Genomic DNA, 26055 nt, shown 5'->3' with positions numbered 1-26055 from the left:
ACTATTCAAGAATTGTTTTATTTGTAATGAGAGAAGATGGTTTTAAATCTTGTAAGAAACGGTAACTATCTTCAGAATGGAGGATTCCACTTAAACTGATTAAGTCACTACTATCATTTTAAGGCATTTCCTACCTTTCCTTCCTACCTCAATACTGCAGCATTTATTTATTTTTTTTAAAGATTTTATTTATTTATTTGACAGAGATAGAGAGAGAAGGCAAGCACAAACAGGGAGAGGTGCAGAGGGGTAGTAGGGAGAAGTAGGCTCTGCAACGAGCAGGGAGCCAAATGTAAGGCTCGATCCCAGGACCCTGTGACCTGAGCTGAAAGCAGACGCTTAATGACTGAGCCACCTAGGCACCCCCTGCAGCATCTTTTTAAAAAACAGAATGGTTTAGGGGCACATAGGTGGCTTAGTCAGCTAGGCAAGGGATTCCTTATTTCAGCTCAGGTCATGATCTCCAAGTCCTCAGATCAAGCCCTACACTGGGCTTTGCACTCAGCAGAAAGTCTGCTGGAGATTCTCTCTCTCCCTCTCCCCCTATCCCTCTCTTTCTTTTAAATAAATAAATCTTTTTTTAAAAAAAGAATGGCTTAAATATACAACAGAAAATGTTTTCTTACTTTAAGAATAAATGTAGCTTATAAGTACTTGTTTTATAACTGATTTGAGGGAAAGTTGAGATGTGTAATGTAATCTGAAAGAGGAACAAATTACACCTTAGGATGCTTGTGCTTATTTCCAATAATTCAGTTTACTTTTCAAGAATACTGCACAGAACATTTCCCTTTTAGGTATTATAAATATCTACTCAAAAAAAATAAAATAAATAAATATCTACTCAAAAGTATTGATACATTTATTTCTCTAACAGTACACATTCAATTTTATAATATGTACTAAAAGCTACTAATTATACAATACAGTTGAAGCAGGAGAAAGCATGGTCCACTGGAAAAATTTTAAAAGCCAATGTGACTAGAACACAGAAAAAAGGGAGCTTAAGATATAGCCATAGGTTTAACATGGGCTACAGCACACACGGCCTTGTACACCATGCTAAGAATTTTGTTGCTTATCCTAAGAACAATTGGTTTCTAACAGGAATATTAGAATCTGATCTGTGGGTTTGCCTCCCATAGCAGCACAAAGAATAGATTAAAAAGGATGAGAGCACACAATTAGAGTTTATTAGTACTGTACAGGACTACTAGAGAGATGATAATAGTTTGGAATGGAGCAACAGAAAGTGAGAAAAACAGACATATAAGGAAATGTGTCAAAAATTCAATGTCTTGGTGATTAAATGAATATGGAAGGCAAGAAAGATAGATATGCCAGATACACCCATGTTCCTGGCTTGTGAAACTAAATAAAAGATACCAACCATTGAAACAGGGAGCATCAGAAGAAAGTCAGGTTAGAGAAGATCATGAATTTGACTTATATGTAGTTTGAGATGCTCTGAGAGATACATTAAAGAATCATTCATTTATTTAATTATTTAATAAAGTATTCCCAGACACTGTTCAAGGAAATGCAGATATGGCTTAGGACAAAAGTAGTGAAATACTTCCTCTCATGGAGCTTATATTCTAGAGGTATTCTAGAGAAGCCAACTAGGCAGCTGGATATATAGATCTGGAGCTTAAAGGTGAGGTGTGAGCAAGAGCTATTGGAGAACTGATGACATTCTCCAACGTATGGGAGATTCTCTCTCTCCCTCTCCCCCTATCCTTGGTTCCCTTTCTCTTTCTTTTAAATAAATAAATCTTTTTTAAAAAAAGAATGGCTTAAATCTACAACAGAAAATGTTTTCTTTAAGAATAAATGTAGCTTATAAGTCCTTGTTTGATAAATGATTTGAGGGAAAGTTGAGATGTGTAATGTAATCTGAAAGAGGAACAAATTACACCTTAGAATGCTACATGATACAGAGAATGAGAATTAGAGCTAAAAAGATGTTCCTCAAGGACTTTGCCTTATTTACACCCTTAGCCTTGAGAATATTCAAGGCCTTCAAGAAATTATATCTGCCCTCTTAGTTTCCTCTCTTGCTACTCCTTCACATGTACCATACACTGAAGCCACTTTTAATATTAATATTAAAGCTTCCTAAACTGGACATGCTTCCATGTCTTTGCATGTGCTGCTTCCTCCACCTAGAAGGCCTTCCTGCTCACCCTTACTTTTTGACTACCTTGTTATCATGAGTCCCAAAGACCCAGCTTAAGTTTCATCTCTTCTGGTCAGACTTGTAAGATTTCTAACCCCCTCCATACCTCAAACTAAAATAGATGGCCGTGCTCTTAGCTCCCATAGGATTCTTTGTCCTCCTCTATCATGGCATTCATCACACTGTATTGTAATCTTCTTACCTCTTACACTAGATGGTCAACTTTTTGAATGTCCTTAAGCTCTGCTTGGCATGTGACTGGTCTCAAAATATGTTTATTAAATGAATCAGTGAACTGATAAATTGATATATCACTTAGCGTTTTTATAAGCTGTAAAATTCTATCAACTGGAAATTTTTTTCACTGACAACTAGAATAAAAAATTTTCCTTCAGAAAATTGCATAATTTAACAAAATTTAGAAAAGCAAGGAGAAAGGTTTATTAAAATGTGCATCTACATGATTGATTGATTGATCCATTAAAAATGTCTCCTGAGGGGGATCCCTGGGTGGCGCTGCGGTTTAGCGCCGGCCTTTGGCCCAGGGTGCGATCCTGGAGACCCGGGATCGAGTCCCATGTCAGGCTCCCGGTGCATGGAGCCTGCTTCTCCCTCTGCCTGTGTCTCTGCCTCTCTCTCTCTCTCTGTGACTATCATAAATTTAAAAAGAAAAAAAAGAAAAAAAAAGAAAAAAGAAAACTTAATGTAGCCACTTTTCCAAAGTGTTTGGCAATAGCTATTCAAAGTAAACATATTCATAGCCTTTGCCTAGAAACTATGCTCCTAGGCATACAGAAACAACAGAAATGCATACATATGTTCAATAAAGCATATATATAAACCTATTAATAGTAGTATAATTCACAGCTCCAAACTACCAACTCAAACATCCATCAACTGTGAAATGGAAGTACTGTGTATTTTTTTTAAGATTTATTTATTTATTTAGAGAGCGAGTGAGAGAGCACATGAGCAGGGAGAGGGACAAGGAGAATCTCAAGCAGACTGTACATTGAGCCAACAAGGGCTCAGTCTCCCCACCCTGAGATCATGGCCTGAGCTAAAACCAAGAGTTGGTTGTTCAACCAACTAAGCCATCCAAGTGCTGCTATGGTATATTTATAAAAATGGAATATTATATACAGCAGTAAGAATGAACGACAACTACATCAACAATGTTAATAGATCTTACAAACATAATGTTGAGCTAAAGAAGCCAACACACCAAAATATATATGAGCCCCTTTCTAAAGGTTCCAAAATAGGCGAAATTGATCTATGATATTAGAAATCAAATTAGAAATTACCTTCAGGGAAGAGGAAGGAGTGACCTGGGATGCCTGGGTGGATCAGTGGTTGAGCACCTGCCTTCAACTCAGGACGTGATCCTGGGGTCCCAGGATCAAGTCCCACATCAGGCTCCCTGCATGGAGCCTGCTTCTCCCTCGCCTAAATCTCTGCCTCTCTCTCTCTGTGTCTCTCATGAATAAATAAATAAAATCTTTAAAAAAAAAAAAAAGAGGAAGGAGTAACCAAGAGGAGATACAAGGGTAGGCTATGGGTGCTAATGTTCTATTATAATCTACATGGTAAAAATATGGGTCTAATCCCTTCGTGAAAACGGAACTGTTCATTTATTATTTGTTTACTTTTCTCTTTGTATATTATACTTCAATAAAAATGTCTATTAAACAATTACTTTGCCAATGTGGAACAGATGGCCTTGGGCTATTCTTTGCCTTCAGAGGCAAGTCTTGAGAAGAGTACATCAATTATAATAGGCCAGCCTAGATGCAAATCTGAACCTAGCATGGGGAAACTACTCAAACCTCAAATGAGGAACCATCTATTTTTAAAGGGGAGTGAAAATCATATTCTTCAAAAATGTCAGTGTCATGTGAGACAAAGAAAGGCCATGGAAACATTTCACATCAAAGGAAACTAAAAAGACACAACAGCTAAATGGAATACCTGCTTCTAAGAAAAAGGAATAAAATTATAAAAGGTATTATATTGATAAATCTAGACAACAGACAGTAGTATTTTTACTAAATCTACACTGTAATATTTAGGCATAAAGAGTCACAATGAATACAACTTATTCTCAAATGGTTCAGAAAAAATATTTCATATATACATATAAAAAATATGAATCTAGGTAAGGGATTTTAGTTGTGTTTTATGTATTTTTCTTATTTAAACTTAGAGAAAATATGCAAGAATAAGAATAGAATTTTTAATTTTTTTAAAAGGGAATAACCAAAAATTTTAAACGAGGGGAGGATTTGCCTTACTGAATATTAAAACACATTGTAAAACTAGAGTAGTTAAAGTCTAGTTATACTTAAATTTATTATTTGTTAGCAAAGGATGACAAGACTAAAAACATAATAGGGAGAATAGAAATAAATTCAAACATATGTGAGACTCTAGTACCTGATATAAGGAATATTTCACATCACTGAAAAAAAAAAGGCTAATTTAATTTAAAAATAAAAAAAATAAAAGTGCTAGAGTAGGGCAGCCCTGGTGGCTCAGCAGTTTAGCACCACCTTCAGCCCAGGTTGTGATCCTGGAGACCCAGGTTCAAGTCCCACGTCAGGCTCCCCACATGCAGCCTGCTTCTCCCTTTGCCTGTGTCTCTGCCTCTTTCTCTGTGTCTCTTATGAATAAATAAGTAAAATCTTTAAAAAAAAAAAAGTGCTAGAGTAATAAGCTAGCCAGTTTAATAAAGCTACCTCGTGCATTATGAATTCTAGACAAATAAAAGAATTAAATGCAAATGCACCCACTTGGCACATGTATACATACAAGGAAATATTAATTTTAAAAATTCTAACATTCTTGTAGAAAAGGACTTTCTAAGCATGGCAATGCAAAACTAAAAATCAGAAAGGAAAATATAATTGCATAAAAGTGAAAACTTCAAAGGGCAACTGGGTGGCTCAATCAGTTGTGTCCAACTCTTGATTTCGGCTCAGGTCCTGATCTCAGGGTTATAGGATAGAGCCCAGTGTCGGGCTCTGTGCTCAGAGGGCAATCTGCTTGAGATTCCCTCTCCCTCCCTCTCTGCCGTTCTCCTAGCTTGCTCATATGCTCTCTCTCTCTCTCTCAAATAGATAAATAAAATCTTTTTTTTTTAAATGGAAACTTTCATACAGGAAGAATAAAAAGAACATTAACTGGGTTGAGTTATAATTCATCAATTAGGAAAAAATTCAACATCTATTACACAGAAAAAGGGTAAATGTCTCTAACATACAAAGAACTACAAATCAATAAGGGAAAAAACACCCAAATAGAAAAAAAATCCAGGTACTCTAAAAAAAAAGACCAATAAACATAAGAAAATATTTTCAAACTTATTAAATCTAAGTAATGCACATTAAAGGAATTTCATATTTTTTCATCATCATAAGAGATGCACCTGGGGGAGCCTGAAGAAACATTTTACATAATTATTTCTCAAATAATAAAGCCCGTGAATCAGAGAATATATCTTGTTCACTACACCTGTATCCTGACACCTAGCAAACTGGTGTGCTAATAGACACAAATATCTGCTGATGACAAAATTATGCTATACACATATTATGACATAGATCTATATTTATTACCATAAAAAGATATCCAAGAAACATCAAAATATGTGAGGTAAAACTGATAAAACTGTAAGAAGAAACAGATGATTCCCCTATTAAGGTTGGAGACCTTAACACCCCTCTAACAGAAAGAAAAAAAGGGTCAGGAGGCAGAAAATCAGTAAAGACAGTGCTGAATTAAACAGCACCACCAATCAACTGGACATAATTGACAGACTACTTCACTCAACAAAAACAGATAACATATTATTCTCAAGTTCACATGGAATATTCACAAAGATGGACCAGATTCTGGGCCATAAAACACATCTTAACAAATTTAAAAGAATAGAAATCATACAATATTTGTTGTCACCAAAATGGAGTTAAATAAGAAATCAATAGCAGAAAGTTAGCTGGAAATATTCCAAGTACTTGGATATTAGATAAAACACTTCAAATAACACCAAATAAGAAACATCAAAGAGAAATTAAGAAATGTTTTTAACTAAATGAAAAATGAGAATGCAACTTAAAATTTGTGATGCAGAAAATTCTCTTAATATTTACAAGGAAATTAATAGCATTGAGTGCAAACATTAGAAAAGAAAGATCTAAAATCAATAATCTAAAGTTCCAACTTAGGAAACTAGAAAAAGAAGAGCAAATTAAACCTCAAGTAAGCAGGAAAAAAGAATAAAAATTAAGGCATAAAGAAAGAAACCTATAGAGAAAAATGAACAAAATAAAAGCTGGTTCTTTGAAAAGATCAATGAAATCTATATACTAAGCAATATTAAGCAATGCTAAGAAAAAGAGAGAAGACACAAAAGACTAAAATCAGAAATGAAACAGGACATCACCACAGATCCCATGGACAATAAAGGAGTATTATGGACAATTCTAAGCTTGCAAATTTGATAACTTAGATGAAATGAAGCAATTCCTTTAAAGGCACAGTTTGCCAAAACTCACACAAGAAATAAACAATTTAAATAGGCCTATATCTATTGACCAGAAATTGAATCAACAATAAATAAACATCTAAAAAAGAAAGCATCAGGTTCAGATGGTTGCACTGTTGAATTCTACCAAACATTTAAGGAAGAAATTTTACCAATTCTCTACACCCTCTTCGAAAAGACAGAAACGGAGAGAATATTTCCTAACTCATTCCATGAGGTCAGCATTACCCTAATACCAAAATCAGACATACGTTATTATTGGTACTGGCAAAAGAGAAGACAAATAGATCAATGGAACAGAATAAAGAGCCTACAAATAGAGCCATATAAATATAGTCAACTGGTCTTTGACAAAGGAACAAAGGCAATACAACAGAGCAAAGACAGTCTTTTCAATAAGTGTTGCTGGAAAACTGGATGTACACCTGGGGGGGTGGGGAAAGGAGATAGGGGTATCCCTGCGTGGCTCAGCGGTTTACCGCCTGCCTTTAGCCCAGGGCATGATCCTGGAGTCCCAGGATTGAGTCCCACATCAGGCTCCCTGCATGAAGCCTGCTTCTCCCTCTGCCTGTGTCTCTGCCTCTCTCTTTCTCTGTTACTCATGGATAAATAAAATCTTAAAAAAAAAAAAAAGGAGATAAACGATCATACACCCTTCACAAAAATTAATTCAAAATGGATCATAGACGTATTGGCACACAAAACTATAAAAGTCCTAGAAGATAACATGGAAGAAAACCTAAATGACCTGTAGCATGGCAATGACTTTTTATAACTGGTGAGCTAGACTTCATTAAAATTAAAAACTTCTCTGTGAAAGACAATGTCAAGAGAAAGAAAGGACATGCCACAGACTGGGAGAAAATATTTGCAGAAGACACATCTGTTAAAGGACTATCCAAAATATACCCAGAATGTTTAAAACTTAACTATAAGAAAAATGAACAACCTAATTTTAAAATGGGCCAAAAACCTTAACAGATTCACCTCACCAAAGAAGATATAAGGATGGCAAATAAGCATATGAATATGTTACACATATGTTATCAGGAAGAGCTAATTAAAACAATGAGATACCACGACATATCTATTAAAATGGGCAAAACCCAAAACACTGATAACACCAAATGCTGACAAGGACATCAAGCAATAAGAACTCACATTCATTGCTGATAGGAATGTAAAATGTTACAGCTACTTTGGAAGACAGTTCAGCAGCTTCTTACAAACTAAACATACTCTCAGCATATTATTCAGCAATTGTGGTCCTTGGTATTTACCCAAATGAAATAAAAACAATCCACACAGAAACCTGCACACAGATGTTTATAGCGCTTCTATTCATAATTACCAAAACTTGGAAGCAACTAAGATTTCCTTCAGTAGATGACTGGATACATAAACTGTAATACATCCAGACAGTCGACTATTACTCAGATGCTTAAAAGAAATGAGCTATCAAGCCATAAAAGATATTAGGGAAAACTAAATGTGTATTACTAAGTGAAAGAAGCCAATTTAAAAGGTCACTGTTTATCAAACTGTATGATTCCAATAGTATGATATTCTGGAAAAGGCAAAACTACAAAAACAGTAAAAAGATCAGTGTTTGTGAGGGATGGAGGCAGTGTGGGTAATGAATGAATAGCCAGAGCACAGAGGACTTTTAGGCAATAAAACTATTCCCTAGAGCATTATAGTTGTAGATACATGTCATTATACATTTATCCAAACCTCCAAAATGCACACCATAAGTGAACCCTAATGTAAACTATGAACCTGGAGTGATAATGATGTGTCCGTGTAGGTCTGACAATAACAAATGTGTACCACTCTGGGAAAGAATGTTGATAGTGGGGAAAATTCTGTTTTGTGGGGCAAGAGGTATATAAGAACTCTGTCTCTCAATCATGCTACGAACCCAAAACTGCTCTAAAAAAAGTAAAGTTTACTGACTATACAGTTTGAGGAAAAGGAAGAGAGAATAGCATGAATACAATTTACCCATCTGTAGGTATATATACTATATATACACATACAGTTACACTAATATACAAAAACATTGTCTAGAAGTCCATGCTAAAGGTGGAACTAAGAAAAATAAATAAATAAAAGTGGACCTGAGAGAGGAAATGTCATCTTTTCTTTATATTTTGTACTTTATTTAAATTGTTTACATTGAACCTCTTTTAAAATAATATTCAAAAATAAATTGCTCAGGGGGATCCCTGGGTGGCTCAGCGGTTTAGCACCTGCCTTTGGCCTAGGGCGCAATCCTGGAGTCCCGGGATCCAGTCCCGCATCGGACTCCCTGCATGGAGCCTGCTTCTCCCTCTGCCTGTGTCTCTGCCTCTCTCTCTCTGTAACTATCATGAATAAATAAATAAAATCATAAATAAATAAATAAATAAATAAATAAATAAATAAATAAATAAATAAATAAATAAATAAATTTGCTCAGATAAAAAATTGAATACAGGAAATTACAAATGTGCTTGAAACTGCTTGATGAAGAAACCTACAGAGAGGACAGTCTATTACAAAATTCCTAAGCAACCTCTGAGAAATAGAAAATGCTGAGACAGTACTTTTTCCTTTTTAAGATAAACAGTTTTATTCTGGTTCTTCAAGACATCAGATTCAGCTATTTAGTCATATAGAAAACATAACTTCCTCAATGCAATTCCCTAGGGCAGCTCTGGCTGAATAAAACAACTTGGAGGATATCCCTAGTTAATTCATAATTTTTGTTTCTCCTTAAAATAGTAGTGAGATTTGGAAAGAGGAAAAGGAACAAATTAATAATGGAGTCCATTCAGTCTCTTAAAATGTCTTTTTTTATACTTGTATAAGATAAGCTAAGGAAAGGCAAGACAAACAGTACTTTGAGTTTAACTACAAATGAGCAAAAAACACAAATGAAACCACAATGAACTTTAAGAGTAGTCCCATTAAAAATTCTAAACTATCCACACCCACAACTTCCCTTTCCAAAAGCTTTCCTGATTTTTTTTTAAATGAATTAAAATTCATTCTCTCTCAGGTATAAAATGATGATTTATCCGTTATCTAGTATATTTCAATCGCTTCTTGGCCTTTTAGTTAAGATCAAGTGTATCTAGTACCTTTCAGTCTCTTTTGTTATCCTAAATACTTGGCTCCAGTGAGCAAACTAAAATCTTGTTTAGTTTATGTATGTCAGAGCCTTAGTCTGGAAAACCAACAAAATAGCATTCTTTGAAACTTCCAAACACGTTTAAGAAGGGATTTATGGTAAAAAAGAAAAGGGGGGGGGGTATTTTTTTTAAGAAGGGATTTATGGTTTTTTCCTAAACTTTAGAGAAATTAGTAACTTTTTTCAACTGACTTCATTTTTTTAAAGATTTTATTTATTTATTTATTTATTTATTTATTTATTTATTTATTTATTTGTTTATTTATTTATTTATTTATGAGAGACACAGATTGAGCGGCAGAGACATAGGCAGAGGGAGAATCTGGCCCCCCACAAGGAGCCCGATGTGGGACTTGATCCCGAATCCTGGGATCACGCCCTGAGCCGAAGGCAGACACTCAACCACTGAGCCACCCAGGTGTCCCTCAACTAGACTTTCTTTTTTTTTTTTTTTTAGACTTTCTTTACTAATGCAAACTACAATAAATCTTATCATCCACCAGTCCCATATTTCTACTCACGGCTTACATTCTGACAAATCCATTTTAATTAAAAAACAGCAGTAAAGAGGAGAAAGCTCTATTTTACTTTATCTTCGTAAACATAAAGCTACCAGATGGGGTGTATTCCTAAATTTTACTGTTAATGATGTGAAAAGCAGAGAGAACATTAAGCAGAGTTCTTTTGGAAAGCAGAACTACAATATTTGATATGAAAATCATCGATTGAGACCCAGATGTCATTTTTAGAGAGTCACTTTTCTAACCATAACTGTGCATTAAGACAGTCGATAAATTATAAACTGATAAATGTAAAGGGTACTCAAATCAATGTCCTTGAAGGGCAGATGAAGGTAATCAGCCTCTCCCATATAGCAATAGATGGAAGAATATTTTATCCACTGAGAATTTAAAGCCAAGTAAAAGCTCCTGACAGACAGAACTTTAGGGACTGATTCTACAGAATATATCTCAGTCACACAGTACAACCGACAAAAACACTGCAGACTTACAGGATTTGCGTATGCTTAGGCATCTTCTCCAAATGGTATTCTGCAGCAAGATGAAATATAGATATTGATTTAGAATTTTTATGTGCTTTTAGCTATACCATCAAATAAAATGAACTGTGAGGTCCATTTAAGTTTTCATCTACTGTAACCTTTTCTACCTGCTTGCATTTTTAGTAACAAATATTAATCCCTTGTCTGACCTTGAACGTCTCTCAATATGTTGGTCTGTCATCTCTGCTTTTATTTCTTTCCATCTCAGTTCTTTGTCTGCAGAAGCATCAATTACTATATCCATTTCTTTGCCCTCTTTTCCTATATTTGCCAATTTTCTATCTTCATACACTAAACTTGTAGTCTAAAAATGTTGTTTATAAACCCAGCATGTTTATTTCTTTTAAGAAGTCACAAATTCGAAGAAAGGGAGAACCCTGGAAATATTTATTTGGATTGTCCTCTTTCAGAGCTAAGGGTTAGGCAAAGTAAATGGCAGTAAGAGATAAAGATAAAAAGACAGAGCAAAGGAACAGCAACATAATAAGGGTAGGACTCACATATTCAGAAAATGGCTTTTAAAAGAGGGATAAAAGAGCTGATAGCAAAAAGATTAATAAGGGACTAATAAGATCGTCTTTGCTCAAGGATATATATTATAAGCATTCTTAGGACTCCTCAGGAACACACCCTCCAGTTAAAAACACTAAATCAATACACAGCTACTTTTATAGTGATAACTCAAATAAAATTTACTACTTATGCATTATTCTCTTGAATCTAAAAATTAAAAAGCTAAGTACTGAGCATTTATTTACTCTCATTTACCCTCACACATGACTTCTATCAAGGTCCTACAATCAAATACCTCCATTTGTACAGCACAGAGTATTACCCGTTCACAGACTATAAAGTCGTCATCATAACAATCTAAATGGGATATAAGGAGCTTAAATGACTTCAATTATTTACTTTAAATTATAGTAATAAGTATTAATGATATCTGGGCTGTTTTAAGCATTCCTTGATCTCCCTGATCTTCTCTCTAAGAAGCATATACTTACTGTAGTTTGATAAATAAAATTTTAATTATGTCAAGTAACCTCTGGTGGGTCCCAGATAACTATGAATTGTTGGAGCTTCCATACTTTAAAATGCAACTTTGCAAGTGGTTAAATATGCAGTCTGCTTATAAGAAGCAACAATTGAAAGATGTCAGAATCTCAGGATTAAAAGGGAATTTATAAACTATCTAGGTAACCAGTAAGTAGTAATATAAATAACATGTCTTAATCATTTTCTCAAATAATACATTCCAATCTATCTGTAATCTCTCCTAACCTGTGAACAGTGAAAGCAAGCAGTGAAAGAAAATGTGTAAATTTAAAATATTGAAAAAAATATCACTCCCATCCCCAGGAATCTATTCTGCTGTCTTGTTCAAACTCACTTACTAATCATTAATTGGGTTCAACCACCCATATAATAGCGAGCTCTCCTTTACAACATGCTAGCCAAGTACATTCACCCAGTCTCTGAGTGAACACCTCCAAACAGGAAGCTCCATAGGGAGCTAAAAATACCGCTGTAAGTTTAAAAGGCTGACACTATTTTAAACGATTTTTCTTTACTAACATAACTGTTCTAGAGTATCCATATAGCTACATTATTCCAGCTAACTTTAAACAACTTCATTTGCTTTAAAGACATACAAAACCGGGATGCCTGGATGGTTCAGCGGTTGAGCATTTCCTTTGGTTCAGGGCGTGATCCAAGGGTCCAGGATGGAGTCCCACATCAGGCTGCTTGAAGGGAGCCTGCTTCTCCCTCTTCCTGTGTCTCTACCTCTCTCTGTGTCTCTCATGAATAAATAAATAAAAGCTTAAAAAAAAAAACCACATACAGAATCAAAGGTCTGTGTCATTTCCAACTGTTGCTGGTTGCGTCTTCTGAAACTAATCTATCAGATTAGTCTTCTGAAACTATCTATCAGATATTTAAAGACCTCCAATACCTTTACCCCCTCCTGCTGCATCATCTCTTTCCACATTAAATATTCTCAATTCGGGCAGCCCAGGTGGTTCAGGTGGCTCAGGTGGCTCAGCAGTTTAGCACCACCTTAAGCCCAGAGGGTGATCCTGGAGTCCCCGGATTGAGTCCCACATCGGGCTCCCTTGCATGGAGCCTGCTTCTCCCTCTGCCTGTGTCTCTGCCTCTCTCTCTCTCATAAACAAAATCTTTTAAAAAATATATAAATACATATTCTCAATTCCTTCAATTAGAAGACTGCTATATGAGTGGTAATGAAGGCCTTAATTAGGGTATCAATAAAGGGATGAGAAATAAGATATAAGCAGCAAGCTGACATGGTAGAACTAGTAACATCATACAAATATATGAATGTCTATGTACTCACAGACAGGAAAGACTAAAGTGACGGGAGAGTTCAAGTCTGATTATTTAGGATAATTATGCCATTAACTGAATCAGGTAATCCAAGAGGAGAAGGGGAAGTTGGGAAATTCAGTTTGAGACACACTGATTTTGAGGTTTGTTTAACAAGTAAATATGGACAAGATATTTTCCAAGTCCCATTCCATTAGTTACTTCTGCTACAAAAAGATGCATCTAGGCAGCCTGAGTGCCTCAGCAGTTCAGCGCCGCCTTCAGCCCGGGCTTGATCCTAGAGACCCGGGATCGAGTCCCATGTCGGGCTCCCTGCATGGAGCCTGCTTCTCCCTCTGCCTGTGTCTCTGCCTCCCTCTCTCTGTCTCTATTAAGTAAATAAAATCTTAAATTAAAAAAAAAGCATCTATATTATTGAGACTGGTAATTATACCTCATTCAAACACAAAATATCACATTTATTCTTTCATGAAATATTTGAGTGGTTACTTTTGTAAGGTACTAGGAGATATAATGAGCCATGAAACCCAGTTCCTGTCCCCATTAAACTTACATTCTAAAATGCAAGATGTTTATAACTAACCAGAACTTAAGATGTAATGTGGTTATGTCTCACAGTAGAAATATAAAATGTTATAACTATTAAGAGAAATATTTTCCCCTTTCCAATGAGAACACTCACATAGAAAAAAAAAATATCACACACAGTGGGATTCTTCAAATACAAAGACCAAGGACACACAAATAATATAAATCTTACTATTCTGGGTATAAATAAGGATAACACTAGCCATACTTCTTAGGAATGAGTTAAAGTACCCTCAACAATTATGTCTATTGTTAAAGATTAATAAGCTTGAATTGTATCATTAGTCAAAAGAAGAGCATTGTTTAAAATGTTCACAAACACAATTGTTTTGGCTTACAAATGGAATTGTTTGATGTCATTTTTCTCATCATTTCTAAACAGTGTATCAATTTGAAAACAGAGCTACAGATTTAAAGCTTTACAAAGATTTTTTTAAATGCATATTTTCTACCTGATATAACTGTTCTAGAGTTCTCTATAACTATATATTATGACAGTTTTAAATTATTATGGCTACTTTAGTCATTTTACCAGAAAACTTATTTTACAGAAAGAGTCTATTAAAAGTAGATTAGTAGAAAATTTTATTTTAAACTGATAATCAGGGCAGCCCAGGTGGCTCAGCGGTTTAGCACCACCTTCAGCCTGGGCCATGATGTTGGAGACCCAGGATCGAGTCCCCCATCGGGCTCCCTGCATGGAGCCTGCTTCTCCCTCTGCCTGTGTCTCTGCCTCTCTCTCTCTCTCCCTCTCTCTCTCTCTCGATTAAATAAAATTTTTTAAAAAATAAACTGATAATCACAGGGAAAATATAATACAAATAACTTTGAACACATGATTTCATTATAGATCTTTAGCAGGATATAGCCTAAGGACATAAAATGGCAAAGAAATCTTTAATTGGTCGATAAATCTGTTGTTTGAGAGAGTATCAATATAGTAATACCAAAACTATCATAAGTGTTTTACAGGAGACATTAGATGAGTAAATATATTGATACAGGTTTGAATCAGAATTCTCCCTGCAGGAAAAGGAGATACAAATATGAACTGATAGAAAGTGAAGATGAACTCTGTGGTTTTGAATTTGAGTTCATATCCTTTGAGTGTGTGTGTGTGCATCTGTGTGCCCATTTAAAGACCTAAAAGCAATGATATTTCAGTAGCAATGAGTATATTCAGTGCCAAGCCGTGGTTTCTGAGTAGCATTTCCCACCAAGTTGAACGAGTATTCCACGGTAGAATAGCTCATTCCAGGCTTCAAGCAGTGAATATACATACAAGGTGAGCCTGGAACGTCTTACTGTACAAAAAAATAAGAATATGCCAACCAATGTGGACATATGCAAAGGCCACAGAAACTGGCTTGAATTTGACTAATCCAATTTGAGGTAATTTAATCACCCAAAACAGTAATAGTGGGCACCTGGCTGGCTCAGTTGGTGGAACACGGGACTCTTAATCTTAGGGTCATGAGTTTAAGCCCCACACTGGGTGTGGAGGCTACTTCTGAAGAGAAAGAAGGAAGAAAAAGAAGAAGGAAAAGAAGGAGAAGGAGGAGAAGGAGAAGGAGAAGAAGAAGGAGAAGGAGAAGGAGAAGGAGAAGGGGAAGGGGAAGGGGAAGGGGAAGGAGAAGAAAGAAGAAAGAAGAAAGAAGAAAGAAGAAAAGAAGAAAAGAAGAAAGAAGAAAGAAGAAGAATGGTAACAAACTTAATAACAGATAAATTTAAAAAAAAAAAGAATCCTTGTGTATATAGTGATACTAAAATAAAAGGACAGAGGAAAAATAGCTCTTCTTTAGAAAAGATAGCCAGCAAACATATATAGGACTGAGAGAACTGGAAAACCACTATCTGGCAACCACCAGTGCAATGACTGACTCAGGCAAGCATGATCCATGACTACTAAAACCAAGGATAAAAAAGAGAATTGTTGGAAAACAGAATATCCAGTAATCTCAAAGTATTACCTACACAGATTACTATTAAGTTGACATGGGAAAAGATAACATTAGGATGTAGAAATCTGGGGCACTTGGGTGGCTCAGCGGTTAAGTGTCTGCCTTCAGCTCGGGTCCTGATCCCAGGATCCAGGATCAAGTCCTGCATCAGGCTCCTTGTGGGAAGCCTGCTTCTCTCTCTGCCTATGTCTCTGCCCCTTTCTCTCATGAATAAATAAATAAAATCTTTAAAAAAAAAAAAAAAGAATGCAGATCTCTGGTTAACCTAAGAGATTGATCTTTGATCTTAACATTACCAATAATGGGGTAAACTGCCATTATAGTCTTCCTGAAGTGGTGAAATGGAAAGTTAACCATATCTTCTATGGAACATCTTGAAAAAAACTATTTAACCTGAAATTGTAGGGATACAATCAAGACAAATTCATTTTGTGAGGCATTCTACAAAACAAAATGGCCTGGACTCTTCAAAAATGTCAGTCTTGAAAGACCAAAAAACAAAACAAAAAAAAAAAAAGAAGGAAGAAAAAGGTGAGAATTGCTGCCGTCCCCTTGAGGGGCTGCCCCCCTATCAGGCTGGCCTTGGGGCACACAGATCCCTGTTGAACTGAGGGAAAACTGCTTCCCCACAGCCCCAAGCAGCACCATCAAGACCCAAAGGAAGTGAGGGCAGGGCCTGGTTCTGGGCTTTACTGCCTTGCATTACCCTGGGCAAACATTCCGATACCATGCCTGGCACACACACATAGTAGGTACACACAAAAAGGACCAATAGGAATGCCTGGGTGGCTTAGCAGTTGAGCATCCACCTTTAGCTCAGGGTGTGATCCCGGGGTCCTGGGATCAAGTCCCACATCAGGCTCCCTGCAGGGAGGCTGCTTCTCACTCTGCCTGTGTCTCTGCCTCTCTCTCTGTGTCTCTCATGAATAAATAAATAAAATCTTTAAAAAAAAAAAAAAAAAAAAACAGGGATCCCTGGGTGGTGCAGTGGTTTAGCGCATGCCTTTGGCCCAGGGCGCGATCCTGGAGACCCGGAATCGAATCCCATGTCGGGCTCCCGGTGCATGGAGCCTGCTTCTCCCTCTGCCTATGTCTCTGCCTCTCTCTCTCTCTCTCTCTCTGTGTGTGACTATCATAAATAAATAAGAATTTAAAAAAAAAAAACATAGGAAAAAGAAATTTCCTAAGAAAATTCATAATCTCTGATTGGAAGTACTTTTTTTAAGATTTGTTTATTTGAGAGAAAGTGCAAGCGGGGGACTGGGGGTAGGAGCAGAGGGAAGGGGATAAGCAGACCCTGCACTGAGCACAGAGCCCGATGCAGGGCTTGATCCCAGGACTGTGAGATCATGACCTGAGCAGGAATCAAGAGTCAGGGCGCCTGGGTGGCTCCATGGTTCAGCATCTGCCTTTGGCTCAGGTCGTGATCCCTGGGTCCTGGGATCAAGTCTCACATCAGGCTCCTCTCAGGGAACCTGCTTCTCCCTCTGCCTAACCTCTTTGCCTCTCTGTGTGTCTCTCATGAACAAATAGGTAAAATCTTGGGCAGCCCGGGTGGCTTAGCGATTTAGCGTCGCCTTCAGCCCAGGGCCTAATCCTGGAGACCCGGGATCGAGTCCCACGTCAGGCTCCCTGCATGGAGCTTGCTTCTACCTCTGCCTATGTCTCTGCCTCCCTCTCTCTCTCTCCCTCTCTCTCTCTCTCTCTCTCTCTCTCTCATGAATAAATAAATAAAATCTTAAAAAAAAAAATCAAGAGTCAGATGCTTCACTGACTGAACCAATCAGATGCCCCAATTAGATTTTTTTGGGTATTTTTTTATTTTTTTTATTTTTTTTTAATTTTTATTTATTTATGATAGCCACAGAGAGAGAGAGAGGCAGAGACATAGGCAGAGGGAGAAGCAGGCTCCATGCACCGGGAGCCCGATGTGGGATTCGATCCTGGGCCTCCAGGATCGCGCCCTGGGCCAAAGGCAGGCGCCAAACCGCTGCGCCACCCAGGGATCCCCTTGGGTATTTTTTTAAAGCTATAAGGGACATTACTGATAAACATTTGAGTACATTCAAAATTTTTATTATGGCCTATACTATTAGTATTATCAATCAGGGTTAAGTTATTTGGGTTTGCACATAGCATTATAGCTATATAGGATAATGTCCTACATAAAAGTTCATAGGAGATATATGATGAAGAACTTTGAAGTGTCATGATGACTCCACCTTAGTTTCCAATGGTTTAGCAAGAAAAAGAAAGCACACCATATGTTATTTAGAGAGAGAGAAAGCAAATGAGGTATAATGTTAACAAGTGAATCTAAGTAAAAGATATACAGGCATTTGTTGTACTATTCTTTCAGCTTCTTTATAGGTTTGAAACTTTCAAAATAAAAGTTGGAAGAAAAAAGTAGGGTGGAAATTAAATTGACTTTCAAGCAGCTGAGCAGACTTTAAATCTAACTACTTCTTTATCCTATCCATAAGCACTAAAAGCAAACATGAAGTTCAAAAAGTTTTGGCTAAAAATAATTACAAACCAAGCCACAATTAGTTTCCTATTATAGCTGTAGACTAAACATAATCTCTGATGAAAATGCCTTTAAAAAGGACATGTGTTAACTCATCTAGGACAATTATGAATCAGCAAAACTATCTTACATAATACTGACTCCAAATCCAAATATGACTAACCAAATTTTTCTCCAATTGAGATCTTTTAGATATAATGATATATAGTTTAGTTTAGTTATAATTAAAAATGTTGTCACATGGGACACCTGGGTGGCTCAGTGGTTGAGCGTCGCCTTTGGCTCAGGGTGTGGTCCCAGGGTCCCAGCATCGAGTCCCACATCGGGCTTCCTGCATGGAGCCTGATTCTCCCTCTGCCTATGTCTCTGCCTCTCTTTCTGTGTCTCTCATGAATAAATAAATAAAATCTTTAAAAGTAATAATAAAATAATAAAATGTTATCACAGGTATAATTTCAGATCACATATCTGTAACAATAATAAGTACAAATTCTGTACAGGAATTTTGTTAACCTATGCACATACATCATCTCATTTAATCCTTAAAGCAACTCTATAATGCAGATACTATTATTATCCTCATCTTACAGATTATGGGGAAAAATGGCTTGGAAAGACTAAACTTCTACAAGGTCATACTGCTAGTTAATAACAAAACACACCTTGAGTCTAGGCAATCTGACTCCAGAGCCCATGCTCTCTGTTCTACACATTCTACTTCTTCACTATGAAATGTAAAATTTTAAAAATAAACTGATTGTATTGATTCATATCTATTAAAAGGAGACAGTTCAAGGAAAAGACAAAAGCATGTCTTCCTCCCTAATACACATTTAAATTTACATACACACTAATTGAATGAAGTTAGAATTTAGCCAAATGCCCAATTTATTTCCAAATCTCACATGAAAATAAAGATCATATATAATTGTATTACTCAGTTACCTATTCATATATATGGTTGAATGTTACATAGAAATTCAAAACATACACCAACATATTTCCAAATGCTTTATCCCTGCTCTCTCAAGGAAAAAAACAACAACAACAACAAAAAAAAAAACCTGAAAAAATTGATTTCAGGTACACCATTCCTCAAATATACTTAATTCAAACAATGACATAAAAGAAAAAAATAAGAAATTAACCTTGAAAACTGATGCCACCATAAAAAAAATATTAACAAACAAATCATGTCCCCGCAAACCTGATCACCTTACAATGTTCTCTCAGTAACTGTACCATTATCCATCCAGTTACATAACCCAAAAAGCAGTGGTGCCATCACCTTCCTCTCCCTCATTCCTCACATCCAGTCCATCATCTGGTCCCCTCTCCTATATAGTGCTAAATCCATCCACTTCTATCTTCACCACCATCTTACCCAAGATATTATCATCTCTCATCTGGCCTCTCCCCATCCACACTGCTATCCCTCTTGTAAACAGTTTTTCCTCTGTATAACATCAAGTCCTTTCTTAAAGCACTTACAATAACTGGAACTTTAAATTTCTTTGAACATTTGACTTACGTCTGCCTTCCCAGTTATGCAATACTTTCTATGAGGGTAGAAAATGTATTTACTCACCATCTATTTTATCATTATGACCTAGGAGAATGCCCAGTTAATAAATAAATGCTAAATGACTGAATGCCCGTCAAAGATTGCAAATTTACTTATAAACAGAAAGAAATTGGTTATAAAGTCCACTAACCATCATAAGGAGTACTTTATTTCATCATTTCTACATCACATATTTACATTTTGACTCTGAAAATAAATGCATCTTATAGTTGATGATCTTTGTTTAGTTGACAGTATTTTTTTTTCATAGTGGTTCATAAAACAAAGGTTTTATCTTGGAATTTTTTTTAATCTCATGATTTGAAAAAATGAGTAAATCTACAACACGCCTGGTCCACTGAGTTCAAACTTGATAACGTAGCCTCCCTTCTCCTTTGGCCATCACACTACTCCCAATATTCAATAATTAACAGAGCCTCCTGGTTCTTTCACCAACAGCTATCAAATCCATTCCTTTCTTCCAGTCCCACTATAATAACATTAGATCTATCTAATTCCTCCTTGCTTTATATCTGAACTTTTGTCATAGCTTCATTCATTTAAACATTTGTTTCAGGGATCCCTAGGTGGCGCAGCGGTTTGGCGCCTGCCTTTGGCCCAGGGCGCGATCCTGGAGACCCGGGATCGACTCCCACGTCGGGCTCCCGGTGCATGGAGCCTGCTTCTCCCTCTGCCTGTGTCTCTGCCTCTCTCTCTCTGTGTGTGTGACTATCATAAATAAATAAATTTAAAAAAAATAAATTTAAAAAAAAATAAAAAATAAATAAACATTTGTTTCAAATTCAACCAACACCGTGCACTTGTGTGTGCAAGGAACTGAAGATACAAAGCAGTCCAGTTATCTGTCCCTCCCTCTCTTCTTTCTCCCCTATGATTCAGAATTTTCTTCTTTCTATTCCTTAAGCTAGAATCACTTTCTTCCCAGTTTCTACCTACCGAAACTATTGTCACTACTTTAGTTCTAGATTCAATCTCATCTTCTTCATTAAATCTTTTCTATTTAATCTCTCTTTTCGGGATCCCTGGGTGGCGCAGCGGTTTGGCGCCTGCCTTTGGCCCAGGGCGCGATTCTGGAGACCCGGGATCGAATCCCACGTCAGGCTCCCGGTGCATGGAGCCTGCTTCTCCCTCTGCCTATGTCTCTGCCTCTCTCTCTCACTCTCTCTCTCTGACTATCATAAGTAAAAAAAAAAAAAAAAAAAAAAAAAAAATCTCTCTTTTCAACTTTAACATTCTAAAACACATAAAATCTAATATAGCTAATTGGCTGTACTTGCTGCTTCTTGAAGGCAAAGTTTACATCCCATACATTCTGCTATAGTGTAAGCTCCCCAAGAGAAGGGACTTTTGTCTCCTTTGTCACTGTTTTATCTCCAGCAACAGATAACAGATAACAGATATCATGTACCAAATAACAATTGCTTCTAAAAATACTAATTGGATTAATGTTTCTTATATAATCCAGAGTAGAGAACACATCTTTGCAGCTGTGGTACAGTAGGATGAGTCAAAATAAACTGGACTAACTAAGTGACTTGAACTGTTTGAGCTTCAGTTTCTTGACCTGCTAAATGTAAACAATGTTCACAAGCTCACTGAGTTGTTGTATTGATTAAATGCAATAATGCTTTAACAGGGGCAGTCCCGAGGGCCCAGTGGTTTGGTGCCGCCTTCAGTCTGGGGTATGATCCTGGAGACTTGGAACTTAAATATTTATTTAAATAAATAAAATCTTCTTTTAAAAAAAATGCTTTAACAGCACCTAGTACAGAGTTGAGGACAAGAGGATGCTCTCAGTACATGTTTTGATAGTTTTCTGACAGTTAAATTGCAAGACATATTTGATAAATGCCTACAAAATGAATAAAATCTGAGGAAAAATATTAAAAGTTTGAGTAATGTCTAGCATCTTATCATTTATCCAATCAAAATTCCATGAGTATAGAAAAAAAGACCGTCTTTTCAACAAATGGTGTTGGGAAAACTGGCCACATGCAGAAGACTTGAGACTTCTTCAAGATAAAAAGTTTATGCACAGCAAAGGGAACAACAAAACCAAAAGACAACCAACAGAATGGGAGAAGATATCTGCAAATGACATATCAGATAAAGAGCTAATATCCAAAACCTATAAAGAACTTATCAAACTCAACAACCAAAGAACAAATAATCCAATCAAGAAATGGGCAGAAGACATGAACAGATATTTCTCCAAAGAAGACCTACACGTGGAAAATAGGCACATGAAAAATGCTCCACGTCACTTTTCATCAGGAAAATACACATCAAACCCAATGAGATACCACCTCATATCAGTCAGAATGGCTAAAATTAACAAGTCAGGAAATGACAAACATTGGCGAGGATGTAGAGAAAGGGAAATCCTCTTACACTGTTGATGGGAATGCAAGCTGGTGCAGCCACTCTGGAAAACAGTATGGAGGTTCCTCAAAAAGATGAAAATAGAGCTACCCAATGACCCAGCAATTGCACTACTGGGTATTTACCCCAAAGATATAAATGTAGTGATCTGAAGGAGCACCTGCACCCTACTGGTTATAGCACCAATGTCCACAATAGCCAAACTATGGAAAGAGCCCAGATGTCCATCAACAGGTGAATACATAAAAATGTATGTGTGTATATATATATATATATGGGAGATATATATATATATATATATATATATATATATATATATATATGAATACTATTCGGCCATCAAAAAGAATGAAATCTTGCCATTTGCAATGACATGAGTGAAACTAAAGGATATTATGCTAAGCAAAATAAGTCAATTAGAGAAAGACTATTATATGATCTCACTCGTGTGTAATTTAAGAAACAAAACAGAGGATCAGAGGGGAAGAGAGGAAAAAATAAAACAAGATGAAATCAGAGAGGGAGACAAACTATATGAGACTCTTTAATCATAGGAAACAAACAGGAGGGGGAGGGGTAAGGGAATGGGGTAACCAGGTAATGGACATTAAGAAGGGCACCTGATGTAATGAGCACTGGGTGTTATATAAGACCAAGGAATCACTGAATTCTACCCCTGAAACCAATAATACATTATATGTTAATTCACTGAATTTAAATTTTAAAAAATTAATTTAAAAAAAGGATTCTATGAGTGAATTACATCTGAAATATATATATTCAGCTCCAAATCATAGTCATGGCTGAAAGCATTTCTGATTAATTAGGAATAATTCCAATTTGACAGGGTATAGATAAGTAATATTTATATTTACTGACATGTATAGACTATATTTGACTGCTTAAAGAGGAATGTAGGGCAGCCCCAGTGGCGCAGCAGTTTAGCACCACCTGAAGCCTGGTGTTTTATCCTGGAGACCGGGGATCGAGTCCCACATCGGGTTCCCTGCATGGAGCCTGCTTCTCCCTCTGCCTGTGTCTCTGCCTCTCTCTCTCTATCTCTATCTCTATGAATAAATAAATAAAATCTTAAAAAAAAAAGAGGAATGTAAGTGTTACTATTAGGGTTTCCACAGTGCAATAAACAAAATAGAAGAAAAGCTACAGACTCATTTGAGTTACACAGTCACCATAAAGCCAGGAAGTACAAAAATTTCTGTCTGTGAAACATAAATGAACAGCACCTAATGCTGTTTTACCAGATTTATCAAAATATATAACAGTATACCAAAAACAATTACAAAAAAATTTTTTTTCAACATACTTGCCTTCCTTTCACAGAAAAAGAGCATTAGTTAAACGGTTTTTAAACTTTTTTTACTACATTATACAATTCCTTATTTTGGCTATTTTTTACCTTTAAACGGTTACCAAAATTTATGGAGAATGAGCTGATAACTCAATACAGCATCAGATTATTGTATCAATTAGAAACCCTTCCTTGTTCAGGAAAGAAGATTTATTAATGTGTAAATTGGAACATACATAGACTTTACCTTTCAAGGCTTTTCCAATCCCTCTGGGTACTTTCAATGACTCATAATCTCATAACAAATCACAAGCCAGCTAGAAGGAAAGAGCTTTCCCTTGTGTCCATCTGCTATTAACGGACACTAAATCACTGCAAATTCCACAGGGGGGACACGCTCCGACTAAGAATGGGGAGGGGAAGTCCCCCCCCTAAGTAATTCCAACACAAAGAGCCCTTAGGACAAAGTATTCTCCCCTAACTATAGGGTAGCAGCAAACCTCTGTGGGAAAATAACACAAAAGGAAAACGTAAGCCAAAGAAATCTTAAGAAATACAAACTCTCTAAGCAGAGGCATGCTGAGTTGACCACTGACTCTCAGATTCACCCGTCATCAGAAGAATGTATTCGAACCTCCAACCATGTGGGTGTGGGTGTGGATGTGGATGGAAGCGCTGGGGATGAGTGAGAACCAAGTCAAGTGAGCGGACCTTAACGACCGGATGGAAAGGCGTGAGTGATGACACTCGGGCGAGTGTGTTAAGGTCTGCAGCGGTAACGAAGGCCAAAAAGGAGGGAAAAAAAGGGTTGTTAGGAATGAGAAGGCAGATCTTGAGAATCTAATGTTTGTTTTTCACTTCTTTTCTTTTTTTTAATGGGGAAAAGGTTATAAACAGACGCGACAGCTTAGGGGCCAAGAGGTCGTCTCTGGATTACAAGCAAAGCCACAAGAAGGGGGGCAGCTGCCCACAGGAAGGTTTATGGTTAGGTCTGGAGCCCAGGAAGGGCGAGGGGTCAGAAAACAAATTACTCTAGAAAGTAGATGAGGGAGGCGCCACAAGCCTCAGCCTCAACGGCTGGCCACAGGACCTCCACAGAGGGGAGGGTTCCCCTCACCACCACCCCCCAAAAAAAACGATCTTTTGGCGACCAGAGACACTAAGTCCCAACCTTCTCCTGACTCCGCTCCACTCAAATCACCCCTCACCGAAACAGAATTGGAGACGTGTAAAAAAAAAAAAAATGTGCAGGAGACACCAACCCGGGAAAGGCTCCAGCTCTAGCAGCAGCCGCCCCAAAAGCAGCCCGTCCACACGCAGACGCTCCGACCTCGGCGCCGCAGCCACAGGCACCTGAGCTCCCCCGGCCGCCGTAGTTAAGAGGAAAGGCCTCCCCTTCCAACCCAGTAAGTCAGACACTTCCGGGGCACTAAATCCTTCCGATTGGCCGTAGCAATATTAGCGCCAAGAGAGCCACGCTCCACTTCAGCCTCCCCCCCCCCCGCCCCCCGCCCCGTTCGCCACGTGAAGCCCTAGGTTACCAATATGGCAGGCATAGAGCCAAGGGAACGTATCTTGTCAGTATTTAGTGTCTCTGGTAGATAATCCACACTACGCCGGCTTTGAGGTCCCGCTGGACAATTGGACTTCAACTCCCAGCGTGCCACGCAACGCCACGCCCTCTCCGGTAGCGCCTGAACTACAAGACCCAGGATCCACTGCGCCCCTCAGTCTTCGCTCTCCTCCTGACACCCGCAAGACCCGAGATGTGATTTCGGAGGAGTCACTAAATTCCTTAGGCTAGTGCAGACCGACTTTGATAAAAATACAGATATTCCTTGCTATCCTGTTGTGAAGGTTCTCTAAGCCAAGCTATAGTTGAAACTGTAGGTAAATACTTATATAAGATATTAAGGAATGTGGGATGTCTGGGTGGCTCAGTGGTTGAGCATCTGCCTTTGGCTCAGGGTGTGATCCTAGGGCCGGAGATCGAGTCCCACCTGGGGCTCCCTGCGGGGAGCCTGCTTCTCCCTCTGCCTGTGTCTCTGCCTCTCTCTGTGTCTCTCAAGAATAATTGAAAAAAATCTTAAAAAAAAAAAAAAGATGTTAAGGAATGTGTGCACTTTCCACATTACGATTATTTTCAAGGGTTGAAACACAGGATGGTGTAAAGGCTTTTAATGAAATGGAAATTTTTACCCACACTCATACGGGTTCTGATACTAAATTACTGAAAAGTGTAATTCTAGGTCGTTTTGCAGTACTGAAAGATTGTATTGGAAAAGGGACTACCAGACATGCTCCTGAATTGCATAAGAAATTATAGTAAGAGCTAGAAGTAAAAAATTAATGATCTGTACTGCAGGACTGTGCACCCACATGGGAAAAGAAACC

At 37.3% G+C, this 26055-nt stretch overlaps 1 protein-coding gene across 8 annotated transcripts in view; it reads right to left on the bottom strand.

The window, feature by feature from the left end:
* The window catches only part of ATG4C (autophagy related 4C cysteine peptidase), an 84984-nt gene extending 59738 nt beyond the window's left edge, over window positions 1–25246 (bottom strand). For 7 of the 8 annotated variants that reach the window (XR_008661955.1, XR_008661954.1, XM_055306470.1 and 4 more), the window contains exon 1: window positions 24924–25052. The gene's annotated coding sequence lies outside the window, so the exon portion shown is untranslated. Of the gene's footprint in view, window positions 1–24923; window positions 25053–25202 lie in introns of those variants that run through there. The other variant, XM_055306471.1, reaches the window with a different exon arrangement.
* Between the last annotated feature and the right edge of the window lie 809 nt (window positions 25247–26055).

This window comes from Nyctereutes procyonoides, unplaced genomic scaffold, assembly GCF_905146905.1.
Source record: "Nyctereutes procyonoides isolate TBG_1078 unplaced genomic scaffold, NYPRO_anot_genome, whole genome shotgun sequence".
NCBI lineage: Eukaryota > Metazoa > Chordata > Mammalia > Carnivora > Canidae > Nyctereutes > Nyctereutes procyonoides.
The sequence above is the reverse complement of the archived record's forward strand: the minus strand, read 5'-3'. Positions and strand labels throughout refer to the sequence as shown.